We start from the raw sequence: 8,984 nt of genomic DNA on the forward strand, positions 1-8,984 counted from the left end.
GCCCTCCCTCCATCTGCCCCCAGTTTCATGTCCTCCCTCCATCTGCCCCCAGTTTCATGCACCCCTCATCTCTACCCCCATTTTCATGTCCTCCCCTCCACCTCTGCCCCTAGGTTACTGTTGCTCCTTAATTGCTCCACCACACATACATACACACTCACACACAGACACACAGACACACACACACACACACACACACTCTCCATTCTGCATCTCACATCCCCCCTCCCCTTCAGTACAATACAATACAATACAATACACAGAGCGCCCCCTGAATACTATTAGACAGTCATTAGTAACAGCAATTGCAGGCAAATCTGGATACAAACAATGTGTAGAGTACTAATCCATCTACTGACACTGACCTCCCCCTCCTCCTAATACACAGGTATCAGGACAGTGTCCCCTCCTCCTCATACACAGATATCAGGACACTGACCTCCCCCTCCTCCACAACACACATACATACACATTCACACACAGACACACACACACCCTCCATTCTCCATCTCACATTAATACCTCCCCTTAGTACCTAGCAGCACATCTCTCCTTCTCTTCTTCGCTTGCAGGACTGCACGGGCTATAACGACACGCCACCTAGTCATGTGACGTCACACAAGGTCCTTCATCCACAGGTCCTGCAAGCTTTCCCCCAATCTTATCTCAGTTACAACAGTTTATAAGATCGGGGGTAGCAGGGGTAGCTGTCACCGGGCCCCTAATGTCCCGGGCCCTGTGGCAGCTGCCTCTGCTGCTATGGTGGTAGTTACGCCACTGGCCAAAACTACCCTAAAGAAGACAGGTACGATTTATTAGTATCCCTGTCTTCCCGATCACTGTATACACAGCTCTCAATGAGCGCTGTATACACAGCTATGGGAGCTGTGATCAGAGACTGTTATGGCAGCTGGGTCCCATTCGTCCTGTAACTGAGAATATATGTATCAACACACAAAACAAAAAATGTTTACATGTCCCCAAAAGTCTATTATGACCTTAAATGTAAAAAAAAAATAATAAAGAAATAAATAAATAGAATTGCAAAAAAAAAAAAAAATACAGTAAAAAAAGTACAGAATACGGTGACCACCAAGGGCCACATGGTGGCTCAGTGGTTAGCACTGCAGCCTTGCAGCACTGGGGTCTTGGTGTTCAAATCCTGCCAAGGGCAAAAAAACATCTGCAAGGAGTTTGTATCTTCTCCCCGTGTTTGCATGGATTTCCATCCCATATTCCAAAGACATACTGATAGGGAGAAAAAAAAAAAAAAGTACATTGTGAGCGCTATGTGGGGCTCACTATCTACATTGACAAAAAAAAAAAAAAAAAAGAATAAGGTGACCCCAGGAAAAAATAGAAATAAACAATATAAACATGGTATCACCGTAAACGTAATAACCCGCTGGCCGAAGCTGCTGTGTAATTTTTAATGCAGAGTGAACGCCGTAAAATCAAAATGCAAAAAATAATGATAGAATCCTGGGTTATTTCGCATGGAGCCCCCAAGAAACATAAATAAAAGTACAACTCGTCACGCAAAGAATAAGTCCCCACATGGCCATCAGCAGAAAAATTTACTAATGAAGACGGGAGGGGGGAATATGATAAAACTCGACAAGCATTAATGTACAAACTACACTGTGTCCTTAAGGCGTTAATTTTTTACGGATAATATTGTACATTTATATACAAGCATACAATGTCAAAATGTAAGTTTAGGTGCAGAGAGAATCACATAAGAATATTGTTATATAATATTAGGATATTACACTACACAAAGAATAAAACCTTTCAGCGGATATCTTGGTATACAATAATCGATCTTAGTCAATTTGAACATGCTGATTTCGAATATGCAAACTGTTTTTCTCTATCACCCTCCATTCTTGAAATATCCACAATCGTAAAGTTTATATTTCAATGAATTACTTCAAAACATAAGAAATGTAATTTTTGCACAAAAACTTGTACACTGCCTTGCCCAAAAAAAAAGTCGCCTTGTGCAACAAGGTACCGTTCCACCCCTGATATAATTATGAACTGTTCATGACAGGAATTTGCAGATATTCTTGAATATATATAATTGAGCTGTAGCCTGTCAAGTGCAGATCGTAACTAAAGGAGTGAAGCGATGTCTACCAACGGAAGAGCTACCAGAGGAAGAGATGTTAGTGCCTTCAAGAAGGGGCAAGTCATTGGATTGCAGTAGGCCAACAAATCGACCAAGGAGATAGCCAAAGTAACCGGTATCGGACAGAGAACTGTTCAGCGTATCATACGAGCATGGCGAGATGGTGGAGATCCCCCCTCCAACCATGGAAAGTGTGGGTGTAAGACTATACTTGAAACTCGAGGTCGTAGGTCCCTAAAGCGACTGGTGAAGAATAACCACTGGAAAACCACCTTTGAGCTCACACAGATGTTCAACTCGACAGAGCGACACATTTCGGAGCGAACAATGCGACGAGAACTCAAAGGAATGGGTCTCAACAGTTGTGTCGCCACATGAAAGCCATTGGTGACAGAGACCAACAGACGTCGGTGCCTGTCATTTGCAAAAGACCACAAGGATTGGACCCTAGAGCAGTGGAGAAAGGTCATGTGGTCAGATGAATCACGTTTCACATTGTTCCAGAGTGATGGTCGTGTCCCGGTGCGACAAGAAGCACACGAAACATTGGAATATGCTGGAAAGGAACCTGCGCTCTCACTCACCACCCCCAACGAATCTGCGTAACCTGAGCTCCCTGATACTCGAGAATTGGATCAAAATCCCTGAGTCTACACTACAGAACATTATAGACACCATGCCGAGATGGATTCATGCTGTTATTCGTGCTCATGGTGGCCCAACTAAATATTAACACTCGTGACTTTTTTTTTTTTGTCCAGGTAGTGTATATTAAAAGTTATTGTTACATGAATGTTAAACATAAACATGAATGGGGCTCTAGCTACTGAAATTATATATAACATACATAATTATATGCTAAAAATTCAGTTTGAAGTCTAATATCTGTAAAACTTGCAAAAATTCATTAAACATGTTCATGGCTGTGGACTTCCGCTTATACTGATGAGTTGACAAATCAAGATGAAGTGTCCAACAGTAGTCTGCCAACGTCGCTGCTCTCCACCGACCCTGATAGTGTGACTCCATCACCGAAATGTCCTGGCGGAAGCGCTCGCCATGTTCCTTGCTGACTGCGCCTAGGTTTTCTGGGAAGAAGTCCGGATGCGAGTCGAGTAAATGAATTTTTAGAGACATATCGCAGCCAAGATGTTTGTACACACTAATGCATTTTTGTACAACGTTCACGTAGTCAGCACTTTTCTAATTTCCAAGGAAATTGGTTACGACTGACTTGAATGCCACCCACGCATCTTTTTCGGCAGCACTTAGAATGTCTTGAAAAGTGTTCATCAGCCATGATTTCTTTTATTTGTGGATCTATGAATACGCCTTCTTTTACCTTTGCATAACTCAACCCTGGGAACTTGTTGCGCAGGAACCGAAATGGATCAGTGTCGCTGTCTAATTTCTTTGCAAAATTTTTCGTAAGTCCCAACTTTATATGAAGCGGTGGCCTGAGAATGTTGTCACGATCACACGGAGTAACGCCGATCACATCCTTGCATAGCGGGATAGCAGAGATAGGAAGTAGAGATGAGCAAGTAGTATTCAATCGAATACCTCCCCGCCATAGGTATTCATGTAAGCAGCCGAACACCACGGGGTTAAGCGCATTGAATATTCAAAGTGTTTCAATATTTAGGTATTCAGATAACGTCCTCCGCTGGTTCGCTTTTCCACTGCAACTATTTACCTATACTTAAAACATTGAAAGATACTTGTGATAAGATGTCTCGAGTTGATGTCTCTTGGATTGGGCGAGTGGCTGCATTTAAAATGCTTCTCTTGCCTAAGCTGCTTTATTTGTTCCGCACATTGCCGATATTTGTTCCGCAGTCATATTTTGAATCTGTCCAAAGAGTGATTTCCTGTTATATATGGAATGGGAGGAGGCCTCGAATATGTAGAGGTCCTTTGTTCAAACATAAACTGGCTGGGGGACTGGGAGTTCCTAATATCCGTAATTATTACTTAGCTACTCTAACCGCCCAATGTTCTGGGTGGTGGAATGCAGATAATGCTATTCCTTGGATTCAAATTGAACGGGCTTATATGTATACCGGCAGACTTAGAGATTTGCTTATGCTCCCATTTTGGAATGTGTTGCCACCGAAATCACTCTCTCCTACTATGATGGCCTCCCTCAAATCTTGGTCTCTTGTGCATGCGGAGGCCTCCTCTCATGCTCATTGGCTTCCATCTACTACCCCTCTGTCAACGTTGTCATGGTTAATTACTGATTTGGAGGTCTCCTCATGGGAAGAGTTAGGGATCGTTTATCTCTCTCATTTATATGACGAAAGTAAAAACTTATTACACTTTCCAGCGTTGCAACGAAAGTTTGGTTTGCCATCACATCACTATTATAAATATATACAAATCTCCCATTTTTTAACTAAGACGCCGGTACCACCTGTGCCTTATTGCAATAGAGTAATAACCTATGTTTCAAAAAAATGAAGGGCCTACGCTTTTTGTATACCGTATTTTTCGGACTATAAGACGCACTTTTTTCCCCCAAATTTGGGGGGAAAAGAAGGGTGCGTCTTATAGGCCGAATGTGGCGCCTGGCATCCGCTGTAATAGAGAGGCGGAAGCCGGCAAGTGATAGACGCCATTACAGGTGCCGGGGCCTGCGACATCGCTGCGCTCCTCTGCCCTACATGAAGCCAGCAGCGGGAGCTGGCTTCATGCAGGGCAGGGCAGCGATGTCTCAGGCCCCGGCGTCTATCCCTCCCCGGCATCCGCCTCTCTAGTACAGCGGATGCCGGGTCAGTATCAGCGGCCCCTTCTCCCCCGAACCTGTGCCTCCCCCGTACCTGTAAAGATGCAGGCCGGCTCCTGCGCGGCAATATCGCAGGAGCCGACCTGTCCGGGTGACAGCCGGGAGCCTAATGAGGCTCCGAGGCCTGTCACTGCTATATTAGTATTGCGGCTGGGTCTATGACCAGCCATAATACTAATAGACAGAATGTCCCATAGACGGCAATACAGTTGTATTGCCGTCTATGGGACTTGCAATCAAGCGACCGCAGGTTCAAGCCCCCGGGGGGGAATAAAATTGTAAAAAAAAAAAAAAAAAAAAAAAAAAAAGCTTTAAAAATATATAATAAAAATATGAAATAAATAAAAGTTCTAAATCACCTCCTGTCCCTAGAATATATATATATATATATATATAAAAGTAGAAGATTATATGTCATAAACCACCGGTTTTTTTTCAATAAAAGGTGATCTAAGCAATAGACATTCCCCAAAATGGTAAACTAAAAAGTACTTCTGGCCCCGCAAAAAAAAAACCACTCTATGCGTCCCCGTACAGCTGCAGGGTCACCTGTCAATGTGGCCTTGCAGCTGTTGCAAAACTACAACTCCCATATATTAAATATTTTACCAGTTTTTGCTTCAAAATTTTTTTTCCCTATTTTCCTCCTCTAAAACCTAGGTGCGTCTTATAGTCCGAAAAATACGGTAATTTATTAGGTGAGGTCTTGGAGTTTCATAAATCGCCCCCTTTTAGATATTGGGAACGGGACCTTAAGAAGACTTTCTCCGCGGAGGACTGGTGTCAATCTTTTCGTTTGATACACTCTTCCCTAACGTGTAGCTCACATATTGAAACTGCAATTAAAGTACGCCTACGCTGGTATTATTCTCCATCGACTCTACAAAAAATGTACCCTTTAACGTCTGGGTCATGCTGGAGAACATGTGGGGATGTAGGGACTTTTTTTCATATGATTTGGCAATGCCCACTCATTATTCCATATTGGCGGGCAGTATTTGCACTGCTTTCTGATCTATTCCACTGCAGATTGACCCCAACTCCATCTTTAGGGATATTACTATTGAATATACCTATTACTATCAAACCATATAAACGCCTCTTCTGCAAACTCTTAACGATGGCACAAATTTTGATATTTCAGAAATGGAAATCAAATTTGATTCCAAACCTTTCGGCCTTAGTCGATATGGTAAACATCACATTCAAATATGAGAGAATAATTGCATTAGGAAATCACTCTTATCATTCCTTTTTACAAATCTGGGAACCGTGGTCTAAATCTAAATATTTTGTATGGCTTTGAGACATTTCCTGACCAGAGATTCTGTTATTTCTGATATTGTCCCTGACATTTGGGACTGAATTTTTATGATTGTTTTGCTTGACCGGTACCTTCTTTCTTTTCCTTTTATTGGCTCCTTTGTTACTGTACATATATCTGCTGCTCATCTTATACCGCTAACGTAATGCTGTGGCTACTTGGATGTATGTATACATGTTTATATTACTATTTGTATACTGTTTGTGTTGAAAAATTCTTAATAAAAATTATTGAAACAAAAAAAAAAAAGAATATTCAAAGTGTTTAACCCCTTGGTGTTCAGCCACTTATACGAATACCTATGGCAGGGAGGTATTTGATCGAATACTACTTGCTCATCTCTACTTGCTATCTCTGCTGTCCCGCTATGCAAGGATGTGATCGGCGTTACTCCGTGTGAATGACCCCTAAGAAACACTGACATTTAAGATATCCACAGCGTGTTTTCCAGTGTTATTGGCGTATTGGTGTTAGCAATTCAATAGATTGTGGAGTTATAAATGTGACATATACATTAAACCAGTGAGAACTCACCATGCCTGGTCTCAGTGACCGGATATCTGCTGCATCTCCTTAGCAGAGTCTCATCAAAGAGAAGATGGAGACCATTGTCTGGCCTTTAAATACATTTAGAAACTTTTTCTCTTTTTTTTCATTTTAGCATTTTAATTAATCCCAGGACTGATTGTTAGTAATTAGTGAGTACACAATCATCTCTATCCCTTAGATGCTCTAAAAATTACAGAAATTTAAACTTAGATGAATGACAATACTTAGAAATTGTAATACTGTGTTATTGCTTACAGTTGTGCTAAAAAGTTTAATTAAGTTTTAGATTTTTGGGTTTTTCTCAGAGAAGTTTTTCTCCCCTCATGGTTAGTGGTTGGTTGGAGCTATTTATTGTCAAAATTCTCTGTTTTCTCTTTTTTTTAATCATATTGACAACCAAAAACATCAAAATGACCCCGTCCAAAAGTTCACATCCCCCGGTGATTTAGACTGTTACGCAGTTGTAGGTTATTTTGAAGGTCTATTAGGACATGTTATGTCCTTTATTTGTCCATTTTCATGGATCCCTTCATACACCATCATTTATAGGTGATCTGTGAAAGTGGCCGGCGGGGCACATGACCCTACCATAGTCACTAAATGTGTTTAAAACCAAGAAGGATTTATTGTGACCACTCTCAATGTAAGAGCTACTCGGTATAGTTCATAAAGAGTTGTATTAAATCTGTTACATGCATAAGGACTCATCCAATCCCATCTTCGGATACAAACATAATAAACAATACTCACATCTGTAAGACTTAACAAGGATCAGAACTCAATGGTGAAACGATCACAGAAATGACTTATTGCATTATTGTAGGATGAGCATCCTGAAGAAGATCAAATGTATCAAAAGTGCAGAAGATATATTACACTCCATTGCACTACATTCTTGCATCCAAATACTGCCCTCTATAATAATTTGGAGGAAAAAATGAACTTGAATAGCTTTTTGAGGAATGGATTTGGCGATATTTAACTTATGTGATGCCACAACAAATCAAAAGAAAAAAGCAAATCAAAAGTTGGACAACTTCTTGCAGCAAAATTTCACAGACCCTTTACTCACTATTAGAGATGAGCGAACAGCGTTCGATTGAGTACATGTTCGATCGGATATTGTGCTGTTCGATTCAAGTCGAACACCAGGCAAACTCACAAAAAATTCAATTCCCCTTCCACCTTCCCTGGCACTTTTTTTGCACTAATAACTGTGCAGGGGAGGTGAGAGAGGAACTACGACAACGGAGGCATTGAAAAAAAATCGGAAAAAGTAATTGGCTGGCTAATTCAGGTGACCTCCAATTTATACAAACAGTGGATTTAATATCCGGTTCATATGAGACTGTGAACTAGGTGACTGTGAGACAGGGATAGACGTACAGGCAGGGTTAGCTAGGGATTACCTTTATTTAGGTGGGAATGTCACTCACCCAGCTCTTTGGGGCTCTATCTGGTCGGGATCCCTGTCAGCTTGCGATATGCGGGAGCTGACTTTTTCCCATAGGAATGCATTGACCAGCATTGATTGGCCGAATGCCATACAGAAGTACTGAGATGAAGCAGAGCTGAACCTGCTACACACTCAGCTCTACCGATGCTACATTGGACACTGCTACATCGGCCAGCACTTAGGGTTGAGCCGATATTGACATTTCAGGATCATTTTTAAAAACCAATTTCCGATCATTCGGAGATTGGATTTTAAACACGATCCTATTCACTACACAGCATGTAGTCCAAAAATTGTTGGACCCCACGCTGTGTAGTGATTCTCCCCCCCCCCCCCTGTTGTCCACTTACCTGCATAACTGCAGCTCCTAGCTTGGTCCGGTCCTCTGTCCACATGTCTTCAGAGCGCCCTGCCCCTGCATCCCGAGACTAGTATTATGGAGAAGGCGGGGCTTGGGAGAGTGTGGGCAGTTACTGGGAGGGGAGACATGAGTGATGCACTCATGTCTCCCCGCCCACACTCTCCAGCCGCAAAAGGCTCCACCTACTCCCTTTATCTCTACAATACTAGTGTAGGGAGGCGGGGTCCTCTGTCCTCTTCAGATTGCCCTGCGCCCCGCCTCCCTAAACTAGTATTGTAGAGATGCAGGGAGTAGGCAGGGCTTAGTGCGGCTCTCCTAAGCCCTGCCCCTCTCCCGACTATTATTATAGAGAAGGCGGGGCTTAGGAGAGTG

The sequence above is a fragment of the Leptodactylus fuscus genome, chromosome 11 (assembly GCF_031893055.1).
Source record: "Leptodactylus fuscus isolate aLepFus1 chromosome 11, aLepFus1.hap2, whole genome shotgun sequence".
Taxonomy (NCBI): Eukaryota; Metazoa; Chordata; class Amphibia; order Anura; family Leptodactylidae; genus Leptodactylus; species Leptodactylus fuscus.